General features: G+C 48.3%; 1 long non-coding RNA gene across 1 annotated transcript; it reads left to right on the forward strand.

Moving 5' to 3' along the window:
* The first annotated feature begins 10397 nt into the window (after positions 1–10397).
* On the forward strand, positions 10398–11431 carry LOC307087245. Its single transcript, XR_013812487.1, has 5 exons — positions 10398–10504; positions 10637–10677; positions 10792–10869; positions 11115–11271; positions 11394–11431. It is a non-coding gene; the product is annotated as an uncharacterized lncRNA (long non-coding RNA).
* The last annotated feature ends 935 nt before the right edge of the window (positions 11432–12366 follow it).

Here is a 12366-nt window from a genome sequence, read left to right on the forward strand (position 1 = left end):
TGCCCCCTGCCCAATGCCCAATACCTGGGGGAAAGGAACTTTGGCTTTGATTCCGGTGCCTCTACAGCGGCCAGCGAGGCTACGGCGGGAGACAATCGCGGTCAACAATCGTGGCCAACAATCCCTTTCAGCTCCATGTGCGGTTCAGTCTACTTCAGATTGATGTGGACGTGGAAGAACCAGAGACGTCAGAGAACCCGACGCGGTCGTTTGAGATTCATAATATCGTCTGGAGGCTCACATAGCTTTTGGCCGTGATAATATATATTATATGATATAGATATCTATGTATAATATGATATTATTTAGATATAGAGCTCCAGGACTCCCGCCGGATCACCCGGAGTGTTCTAGAATAATTTCAGAACACGGCCAAATGCTGTGTGCGCCTCATTGCATACATATACTGTAAACACGAGTGCATGGTACCGTGGACGCAAGCTGCTCACGGCCACACCCCCATCCTCCTCCTTGACACGCCTCTAAAAATGGCACGTTTGTGGAAAGCTCATTGTGGGACCGGCTCGTAGTGGCTGTAATTCTGCACCAAGGCTGAATTTCTTGAACATCTTCAAATACTGTATTAGGGGCCCACTAACACCTATACTGTAAGCCCAAACAGTACTACTAGCATATAAAGACTGAGGTCACTACAGTTAAAATCTGTTGCTGAGTTAATCCACCTTTAAACTATTAATGTCTATGAACAAATATGTATTTTTATGTTTGTGTGCCTCAGCAATTCTGAGTAAACACCGCTGGTTCACTCACTAATTTTAAGCGCACTGTCGATCACGTGATGTGACGTCATGACGTCAAGCCGTGTGGCCCTAACAGACGTTACCTAAGAAATCTAGCCAAGATGGCTACCCTTGCGAGCCACGCGGTGTCGAGCATGAATCAACTCGTAAGTAAACCAAAACACTTCAAAACTACTTTGCTTGTTGTAACATTGTAAGAATATCATATTACGCGTGATATTTGATTGTTAGACGAGGCTATTTTTAACATATAAGTTGCAAGCGCACAGGTTTACTGTGCCGCGCGCATTTTTTATGCCTTGTTGCTGCCGTTTGTGTTAAGCGCCCCTGCTCTGATAAGTTTAATGTGATGTTATTCCTACATGCACCCAAATGAGCTAGTGGCTAACGTTAGCTGTGACTTTACTCAAACAAAGTTAAAGGCCGTGTTGCAGGGTTTATTTTCCAACGAATTTGTGCAATTTGGTTGTTGGTAATAAAGATTGAAACTGTTATTTATTGTATTTAATGTTGTTTGGTATCTCAAAACGGAATGTAATACGAAAAAGTAGGTACTATTTTAGCGGTTTGCTATTGATTCTCATTTCCCCCAGAATGCATTGCATGACGTCACGCTGGGGAGACACGGACCAAAGCCGCATTGAGACCATTGAGAGTAGAGACTAGTAAGAGAGTGTTCAGCAGATTATACAGATACAAAGATAAATACATAGATATTATATTTAGTTATTATATGCTTCACGTGAACCTCCTAAGATGGCGCAATTTGATTGGTTCGCTATCTCGGGATATTGGGCAATATCCCATGATTGACATCTCAAACTCATATTGTTTTCATCGCAAAATGTCCGCTAATAACAAATAAACCTTAGGTCTCGGGAACTATTCCCCACTATTTACTTTGCCTTCGGTGAATAATTGTTGATTAATAGCCTAGATAGATAGATCACATTAAAACTAGACAAATGCGTTGATAGATAGACAGATAGAAAGATAATTAAATATGTTCTATTATTTGCCTTGCGGAGCCAGCCAATCCTGTGCACGTATGCAAAATAGCCATGTGCGCCTAACACAAGAAAGAGTAATGTTGAGAAGTCATACTAAAATGGATAGCAAGCGAAAGCTAAACCAGACTGTATCAATCACATACTTTGGGTCCATTCCAACTTATGGTAAGAGGCTATTCTTTAAATCTTTGCAGTGACTGAATGTTGATGATAAAACAGATTGTTTTGCATAAGATGAGTGTGTGCGACTGTGCGTGTGTCCTTTCCGGCTTCGGCATACTGCATAGTTATAAAGGCATTGTGGTTAGTTGTGGTCTTAGTGAAGCAGCCTAGCCTTGGAGTTGGATAAGTTGGAGTGATTGTGTACGGGTAGTGTTGACTCGTTCGCGAACGAATCAGTTCGAATAAACGAATCGTTAAGACGAACGAACTGAACTGGTTCCTCTCTCTCGTTCGCCTCGTTCGTCTCGTTGGTTCTCAGAGTCGACTCCTCCCAGACCCACTAGTCGCTGACTCGCTGACAGTTTTCTTTCAATATTCGCTCGGTATCTCACTATGGGACACGCCCCTCGCGCTTGTCCCCCAGAAGCAATTTTACATTACGCCAGTCGTGACTGGCCAACAGATGTGACGTCTGCCTGCAGGGGAGGGACTCCCTCCTACTACATAAGTCCCGTCGTCACGTCATCTCTTCAGTCTTTAACCTCTTCTCGCTCCTAGAAGCACCTCTCGGACAGAAGTTGTGGATGGCTTAGCATACTGTTCCCAGAGCGAGCTAACCCCTCGGTCACCGAACGCTAGCCTACATCGCTGCAACTGACCTCTGTGAGGCAAAACAAAGCTAGACTGTCACCAAACAGTAGCTGCTACTATCCGTACTAGCTGCTAGTACCCACACTAGCTGCAATCCACGTGCCCAAGCTGACCTGTCACCAAACAGCGGCTGGGCATAAGCGGCAAGCGGAGACCATGCAGTTCGAGGTTGAACCTACCCTAACCGGGGGCTAGGGGAAGCCTCCGACAAAGTCCTGCGTGTGCGGGAACAAGATGTCGGGAGCGGATAGCCACACCGCCTGCATTCGCTGCCTTGGGCTGGAACATGCCAAGGCTGCCCTTGCATTCCCGGCCACCTGCGAGCATTGCGCGCCGTTTACTAATAAAACCCGCAAACGCCGGCTGAATAAGCAGGCAAAGCTCTTCGCAGAAGATCCGGTAATGGGGGTAACCGACCCACCACTACCGGAGCTAGCGGGAGGTTCCCTGGGGCTCGCCTCCCCCATGGGCGCCAGCTGGGGATCGGAGGTGGACCTCACCGACGCTTCCCACCCGCTGGAGTTGACTCAACCCGACGCTATCGAGGCTAGCCTGCTGGCAGGGCCTGACGAGGCCGAGGGCGGTTACTCCGAGTCGGGGGAGGAATCTATTAGCCTCGGCTCTGACGAGGATGATGATTCTTTTTCCCCCCGCACCGCGTCGCCTATGGTGGTCGGCGGCGCGTGCACCAGCTCCCTGAACCCGGCCGTCAGCATGGACCTCCACGAGGCCTGCAAGAGGGCGGTTGCGAGGCTGAACATCGAGTGGCCTGAGCCCCCGGTGGAGACCGCCACATCTCGCTACGAGGGCAAGCGACTCCCAAAGGCGAAGACCTCGACCAGCCTGCTACTTCCGGCCTTTCCCGAGTGCCTGGATGAAGCGACTCGGTCTTGGAGCAAGCCTCTCTCAGCCAAGATCCCTGTCCAGGGTGGATCAGGGTTGGATTGGGCCGGTATGGAGGAAAAGGGGTTCTCCCACCTGCCTCCGGTTGAACCACTGCTGGCGTCGCACCTCCACCCCACGCAGAAGTCCGCCATGACTTCGGCGAGCCCTACACTGCCGTCCAGAGCCGACTCCTTCCAGTCGTCAATGACCGAGAAGGGCTACAAGGCGATGGCCACGACGGTGAGGGCCCTCAACGCATCGTCGTTGCTGCTGGCCTACCAGGCTGAGCTGGAGGTCGACATGTCATCGTCACCAACCCCAGCCCTCTGGGATGAATTGTGCGTGGTGACGGACCTGTGCCTACGCCTTCACAGGAGCGCTGTCCAAGCGTCCGGAAGGGCCATGGCGCTGATGGTCGCGCAGGAGAGAGCAAGGTGGCTGAACCTGTCCAGTCTCTCTCAGCGGGAAAAAACCCAACTCCTCGACGTGCCTGTGGACCCGAAGGGCCTGTTTGGCCCAGCGTATGACGTCATGCTAAAACGGTGGGAGGAGAAAAAGAGGGAGGGTGAGGCGCTGCGTCTGTGTCTTCCCAGAAGAGCGCCTTTCCCCGCCAACGCACCCGGCCAGGTGTTCACCCAGCCCCGCGCTCCTCCGCCGGCTTACCGCATCCAGAAGCGTCAGCCCCACTCAACCCACGGTGCCGGCCGGGGCCAGAACAAGCCGCCGGAGCACAGTGGCTCGTGGGCGAGGAAACCACCCGCGCCCGGGGCGGTGCCAGGTGGCCGTGCGGCCCCTTCGGCTACTCAGGGAGCCGTGAAGAAACGGCGCGCTACCTGCGGCGCTGTGGCCAGGGGGGTATGGCGGGCCCGGCCAGACGCCGTCGCCTGCCCCCCTAGATGTTCTGTTCCAAACCCGGTTCCAGAAAGGGTTACAGAGGGCGTGTTCCAAGCCCTGCAAAAGGCGTGCAGAAGGCCGTTCAGCCTTCACAGTTCACGGCGCGAAGGAGAGAAGGGTCGGACCTGCAGAGAGCTCGGTGGAGCGGCAGCAGTGTCTCGCAGACGCATGCGTATGTATAAGCACACGCCAGTGCCCAACATCACACATGTGTCCCCCTTCCCCAAATCATTGTTCATTAAAAATGAAAAAAATGATAAACATAAAAAAGGAACAGAATGTAATAAAACGGTGCCTGGTGGGCACAAGCGCCGGTGCGCAGCCCACCATGCCCGTTCTGCCCGGCACGACAGCGGGACCAGCGACGCTGGGGCCGCTGTCTGGTCGGGCTCAACAGTGGCGTGCATGTGGTGCGTCAGATTGGGTTATAAAAACTGTAACCACCGGCTACAGGCTCCACTTTGCGTCCACTCCTCCCTGTTTCAACGGGATACTGCAGTCGCAGGCCCGTGGAGAGAAAGCTCGTGTTTTACAGGAGGAAATCACCTCTCTAAAAAACAAACGGGCTATTCAGATCGTGCCACCGGAGAAAAACCAAAGCGGTTTTTACTCGAGGTACTTTCTAGTCCCAAAGAAGGGAGGGGACCTCCGGCCGATATTAGATTTACGCGCTCTCAACAGATACATGAGACAGTACAGTTTCAGGATGCTGACACACGCCGCTCTCATACGCTTCGTGCGCCCAGGAGGCTGGTTCACGAGCATAGATCTGAGGGACGCTTATTTCCATATCCCCATTTATCCTCCTCACAGGAAATATCTCAGGTTCGCCTTCCAGGGCGTAACATACGAGTATTTGGTTCTCCCGTTCAGCCTTTCGTTAAGTCCACGGGTGTTTGTGAAGTGCACGGAGGCTGCTATCGCGCCCCTCCGGTTGAAGGGAATGCGTTTAGCAACGTACATAGACGACTGGCTTCTAGCCACACAGTCATCCCAGGAGGCTCAGGCGCAAACCAGCGTGCTCATATCGCACCTAATGTCCCTGGGTTTCACAATAAACGTGAAAAAGAGTGTTTTGGTCCCCACTCAAAGCATAACGTTCATAGGCCTGTGCCTCAATTCAGTGACGTTCAAAGCACGTCTATCCGCGGAGAGAGTGGAAGCCTTTCAGGCTTGTCTGGCACTTTTTCGCAGGGGGACGATGTTGAAGTTCAGAAAGTGCCTCAGACTTTTGGGTCTGATGGCGTCGGCGCTGGTAGTAGTCCCACTTGAGTAGTCCCACATCGCCGAGTTTTGATCTCTCTCGCCCTTGGGGACGCGCGTCCTTTCTGACTACAGGCGTTACCATGGGAACTATCCTGGCAAGGAAGGTCCTTTCGACGGATGCCTCCCGGGCGGGCTGGGGAGCTGTCTACGAGGGCAGAACAGTGAATGGCACGTGGTGCTCACATATGCAGTTTGTTCACATAAACTGCCTGGAGCTTCAGGCGGTGTCACTGGCGCTGGAACATTTTCTTCCCTTTCTGAGAGGGCAACATGTTCTAGTCAGGACGGACAACACCACGGTGGTGGCGTATATAAACCGTCAGGGGGGGCTACGCTCCCCTCAAATGCACACGTTGGCACACAGACTGACCATGTGGGGCGACGCCCACCTGTCGTCGCTGAGAGCAACGCACGTACCGGGCGCGCGGAACTGGGGAGCAGATTTGATGTCCAGGGGCGACCCTCGCTACAAGGACTGGAAACTCCACAACGTGGTCGTGAACCAGATATGGGAGGGATACGGTCGAGCAGGGGTCGATCTCTTTGCAACAGAGGAGAACACTCAGTGCCCTCTGTTCTATTCCCTGACCGGTCGGAGCGCCCCGATGGGGCTGGATGCTTTGGCATACGAGTGGCCACGCGTCCTCCTGTACGCTTTTCCCCCATTAGAACTGATCATTCCTACTCTCGCCAGAGTGCGAGAGAAGGGTCATGCGCTGATCCTTATAGCCCCCCGTTGGCCGGGAAAATATTGGTTGGCGGAAATAGTCCAGTTGCTGTGCAGCCAGCCTTGGCCTCTGCCTTTACGCAGGGATCTCCTGACGCAAGCGCATGGCTCTGTGGGCCTGGCCCGTGAAAGGATGAACCTAACGACGGATGGACTCCCTTGGAATGTCATTACGACTATCCAGGGCGCCAGGGCTTCCTCTACGCGTTACGCATATGACGGAAAATGGCGTGCGTTCGAGGAGTGGTGCGCGAAAGCTGGGGAAATAGCTTTCCAGAGTCCCGTGCCTGTTATTCTGACATTTCTACAGGACTTGCTGGATAAAGGCAGGGCTTTCTCCACGGTCAAAGTGTACTTAGCCGCAATATCGGCTTGTCACATAGGTTTTGGGGACAGAACGGCAGGTCAGCACCCGATCGTTTGCCGGTTTATGAAAGGTGCACGCCGTCTTCGGCCGGTGTCGCGGAGCTTGGCTGCTCCGTGGGATTTATCTACGGTGCTTGATGCACTGTCACGCCCACCGTTTGAGCCCTTACAACAGGTAGAGCTTAAGACGCTCTCATTTAAAACGGCTTTGTTGCTCGCGTTGGCCTCGGCTAAGCGCACGAGTGAAATCCATGCGCTGTCGGTTAGTCCGACATGTATGCAGTTTTTGAGGGGGAACTCAAAGGTTCTATTAAAGCCGAATCCTGCGTTTGTTCCCAAGGTATTTGACTCGGCGGTGTCATACCGCCCTATTGAGCTGTTGGCTTTCCATTCTCCTCCTTTCTCCTCCCAGGAGCAGGAGCGGCTGAATGCGCTCTGCCCGGTGCGGGCTTTACGCGTCTATGTTGATAGGACGGCTGGATTCGTGAAAAATCGGAGCAGCTGTTTGTATCATGTGCTACGTCACACCTGGGGAAGCCTCTCTCGAAGCAGCGTTTATCACACTGGATCGTAGAGGCTATAGCCATGGCTTATAATAGCGTGGGTTTGGAACCCCCTAGCGGCCTGCGCGCACATTCGACTCGCGGCATGTCCGCATCCTGGGCACTGTTTCAGGGGGTCTCAGTGGAAGAGATATGTGCGGCTGCCAGCTGGGCGACGCCTCACACTTTCGCTAGATTCTACAGGTTGGATGTTACTGCGCCTAATCTGTCTCACACAGTCTTGAGCGTTGGATCAGTGAACATGCCTGTTTGATAGGTTTGCACTGGTACTTCTTTGGCAATACGGGAGTTACTATATCCCATAGTGAGATACCGAGCGAATATTGAAAGAAAACTTAAGGTTAAGAAATTAACCAAGGTTTTCTGATATATGAGTGAGGTATCTCACCAGACCACCCTCCTTGCCCGGAGCGAGGAAGAGGTGTTTTTGCCTATAGACTGAAGAGATGACGTGACGACGGGACTTATGTAGTAGGAGGGAGTCCCTCCCCTGCAGGCAGACGTCACATCTGTTGGCCAGTCACGACTGGCGTAATGTAAAATTGCTTCTGGGGGACAAGCGCGAGGGGCGTGTCCCATAGTGAGATACCGAGCGAATATATCAGAAAACCTTGGTTAATTTCTTAACCTTAAGTTCGTTCACTCACTGTGTGAGTGGTGAGGAGGGACCGACTGAGAGACGTCACGACTCACGAGAGCCAGCCAATCGTATGCTGTTCTAGGACTGAGTCTAGGACGCTCTCGTTGAATTTTAGTCAATGAGAGACAGAAATCAACAGGTTTAATGGGGAAAAAAAAAATGGGCTTAGTGAGCGAGCTATCTATTATTCATATTGGCCATCTGTTGCATGGACGTATTTAAACGATGCATTGTACATATTTATAATTCGAAATTCGTCCCAGCCTTTATACCACATTTTTCACAACCTACCAGCTCTCGTTGTGAAGACTACTCACCGCGCAATTCGTTTCAATGGAAATCGCGACAGTATACTTTCAACATAAAGTGTACATATTTATCATTTGAAATTCGTCCCAGCCTTTATACCAGAAACTCTAGAGTCTATAGTGTAGCTACCCTGGGACATTTAAAGAGTTTGTGTGTTATGTGTTGCATTGTATTTCGTTGTCCGTTATGCCAGTTGTTCTCTGTGCATGCATTGGATGTTCTTCTTGTCAATCAGTGTGGGGGGGGAATCATCAGGTCAGCTGGGGGAGGGCCTTGGGAGAACAGGAGGGTGGGGGCTTGCACGTTGAAAGGACCGGGTTGGGGGGTTGCCCGGGTAACCGGTTGTTGTTAGTGTGGCTTTTTGCCGTTGGTTACGGGTTTTCAGTGACCTGGTTTGTCACCGGCGAGGTCATTACAATAGCGTATAACTGCGTTGTCTGATGACAGTTTAATGCATTTTTCACAATTAACCAGCTCTCGTTTTGAAGGCAGTGTTAATTTTGGCAGCTAGATTTAGTCTTTGGCTGTACAGGGTTCTGTTTATGGGAGCCTAAAACACCCGGGACACCCACCATCATTGCTAAATCAAGTCTATTATTTTGCTGATATGTCAAACATCCATTAATCAACTACACCCCCCATCCCGCTGCGTTTGGTTAAAGTTGTAATGTTGACGTATGAGAATGAGAACGAGGGAGGCGCTGAGTCTGAGCCGTTCATTCCATGATTCTACCGGAAATTCGACTGAACGAACGAACGAACTAATGAACGAGTGGCTGAGTCTGACTGACTCAGAGAACCGTGTATGATTCGATTCACCGCTACCGGAAACTCGACTGAACGAACGAACGAACGAACGATTCGCGAACGACTCCCCTTGGCGAACTGAATCACGCGAACTGGTTCGCGGAAACAAATCAATAAATCCATCTCTATGTACGGGCGTGCGAGAGTGAGAGCGAGAGCACACCCGCCGTGGTGATGTTTGGCTTGTTGTGGGCTGTCTGTCAGCATCCGCCGGGTTGGACGATGTGCTTTGTGTATGTGTTCAATGTACATCTGTCTGGTCGTATTTGCGGTAGATTGATGGTTAAATAATGTCACACCACGATCGGTTACACTTGGAGGCACTCATTTGCAAGTGCATTGATAAAGTTAGCCCATAGTTAGCATTATGCCTTCTATTTCTAGATCTTCTGACTAAGTTTACTGGTACTTACGACATAATCGCTGTCACTAGATATAAAGAAAATGTTGACTTTCGCTCTGTGCTATTCACTGACAGTAAAAAATATAATAAAAGTGTCGTTATTGTATGCACTGCCGTTCATTGACTAGCTCCAGCGCTCGTTCCTGCTTGCTAAATGATAGCAACTCTCCACTCATTCTCCTCTGACCATGCATTTAATTGGCTTTGACCGCCATCAGTTCTCTGCAATTCCTCATTCGCCCTCTCACGTCTGACAGGTTCGAAATTATACGGCTGTGGGCCATCATACATGTTATTTGTGGTTCTTGCCACCTCTTAGATGCCATAGTTCTAGTACTAGGCTGAGGCTACCTTCCACCACGTCTCCCCAACTTGACGTCATCGTCGAATGGCGTTAGAAAACACCCGTTACTGCCAAAAACGACAAAAACTGGACTTTAACACTATTTTGCAGACATTTTATAAATGATACACATTTTGTGTGCTTTTTGTACCCATTAATCAAAACTTCCGGTTAACCTGCACGTAGGCCTTTAAGGTTATGGACATAATAGTTACCGAATGAACTCTGCAAGTTTTCATTAAACCTTTACAAATTTATTTTCATTATAGGTTGAAGTGGAAGAAGTGCAGTGAGCATCCCCCAAAATCAAGGTGACTCAAATGTTAATTTAGGCTGTAACCTATTTTTCACCATTTCTTTTATTTGGGGCCTTTTTCATTAGCATATAAAGCTGGCCTTACACTATATATTGAGCTAATATTTGTGAATAACAAGTTAGCCACCCTCTGAAGTGGAACAACATGGTTTCTGTGTAGTCAGACAATTCATTTAAAAGTGTAGGAAGAGCGGAAGCAGACACACCGTGTGATTTCATAATATCAAAGCATAAAGCAGATACGACCCCACCTGTATTTTGAAATCTGATAACATTGTTATTTGAACTCTTGGTCATAAAGTGCTTCACTTTTTGGGGGGTCAGCCCTGGTCTATTTCAGTTATTTTAGGCAGTCAGCATTGAATGCATGGACACTGAAGACTTTGATCGTTTTTTGCAAGGTGAGTTGTAATAGTATCTATAAAACCCAGTCTTTGCCAATTATTTTTGCTTTTTCTGTTCTTGAGTAAAGCAATCAAAATTGTCTCTTAAAAATTAAATATCTTGCTGTATGTTTTTGTGTGCATGTGAAGACCTACATTGTCACCAGACTCTTCAGAGAGCAACTTTATTGGTAAGTTACATTAACACTTGAAATTTTGTATCATATTTTGTATCATTAATTTGTAAAGAGGTTGATTGCATAATTTGACTGGTTTCATATTGATTGTTTTATCTGTGCCCACAGGACCAACTTACTCCAAATATTGAACGAGTCTGACCTGACTTCTTGGGGAAATGGCCGGCTCTTCGGATTGAATCACAGGTAAAACGCAGACTCTGTCTTTCTCTTTTCTGCCACTCTTCACACATATTTCTAGGCCACATTTTGAATATGTATCACATTCAAATGGAACAGCAATGCCACTATTCACTGTGGGTAAGAACTATCATTTTGCGTGTGACCATGTTGCTCAACAATGTATTTTAACGGAACATGATCTGTTTTCTGTTGCAAATCAAGTAATAGTCTTATTATAATATTATTTTTTTGTGTTTTTGGTTTTGTAGCTTTGTGCTGAGTACCAATGCATCACAAACGTCAACCTACGGAACCAGTTCTATGCTGTGCTTGACCAACATACACCTGGACTGGTGGCCTTGTATAGGCAGAACCGGAAAGATATCAGAGGCGCTGCGTGACATCTTAAAGATTTATGATCTCCAGGTGAGTTAAAGATGAACTTTAAGCTTCAGGTCCCACTGGACAGCAGGGCCTTAGGGTGTTATTGTCTGTCTAACACTTTGCACTTGGAAAAGTGTTATATTCATTTTTGCTTGTTCTTCCAGCAAGTGCGCGATGTCAATATGAAGCGTACTGTAGCCCTTTGTGCCCTCCCGGTATACCTGCGTGAGGAGGACCCACAGTTCTTCAAGACTTGGAATGTAAGTATTCAGTATATTCACAGAACTATTAGTATCTCTAGCAGCCACTTAACTATATCTAGTTACCCCTTATTAAACCTTGTGTGTAGGTGTCATTGTAATGGTAAATGGACTGTACTGTTCACATCGATATACAGTATGTGCATATAAGCATACATACATATATAAAAAGCCCTAACCTCATGTAATCCCAAACCTTAATCTCTCAAAAAGCCCTGGCCTAACTTTACCCAGACCTGGAGAAGGCTAATCATTTGATTGACCTTTTGGCTTAACCTCTCACACAGACACGCACGCGCTCGCTCGTTCGCTCTGTAAAAATTACTTAAAAATACCTTTTATAAGATGCTGTACATTACATATCACAATACAGCACCCACTATCGAATACCTACCTGTATATTAATAGCCCGTTGAATACTAAGATATAAAATACCTACCTGGGTCCACTTACCTATTAAATAGCAACCTGTATGATATTAAAATGTAAAATGCCGTCTGATACACTTACTACTTTTATGATGGGCTGTAGAATAGACAGCTGTTAAATGCTTACCTGTATTCCTACCTGTGGGTTGTTGGCCTGTAGAATAGTTACTTGAGATATACCTACTATATACTGTACTTACCTGTTGAGTAATCACCTGTAATATACACTCACTTGCCTTTTCATTAGGTACACCTGAGCAATCTAATTCAATCAATTACAGCAGCTCTGATATAAATTCTACATCTATAAAGTTTATATATTTTCAGTTTTTGTTGACATTGTCAGAAAACTGAAAATTCTACTATGTTTATTATTGAGGTCATAGTGGGTGAAAATGACGTATTAGGGTGCATTATATTGAATGGGTTTCCTAATATTTTGTCCAGTG

This window comes from Pollachius pollachius (assembly GCF_949987615.1).
Source record: "Pollachius pollachius genome assembly, chromosome: 15".
In the NCBI taxonomy this organism is placed as follows: Eukaryota; Metazoa; Chordata; class Actinopteri; order Gadiformes; family Gadidae; genus Pollachius; species Pollachius pollachius.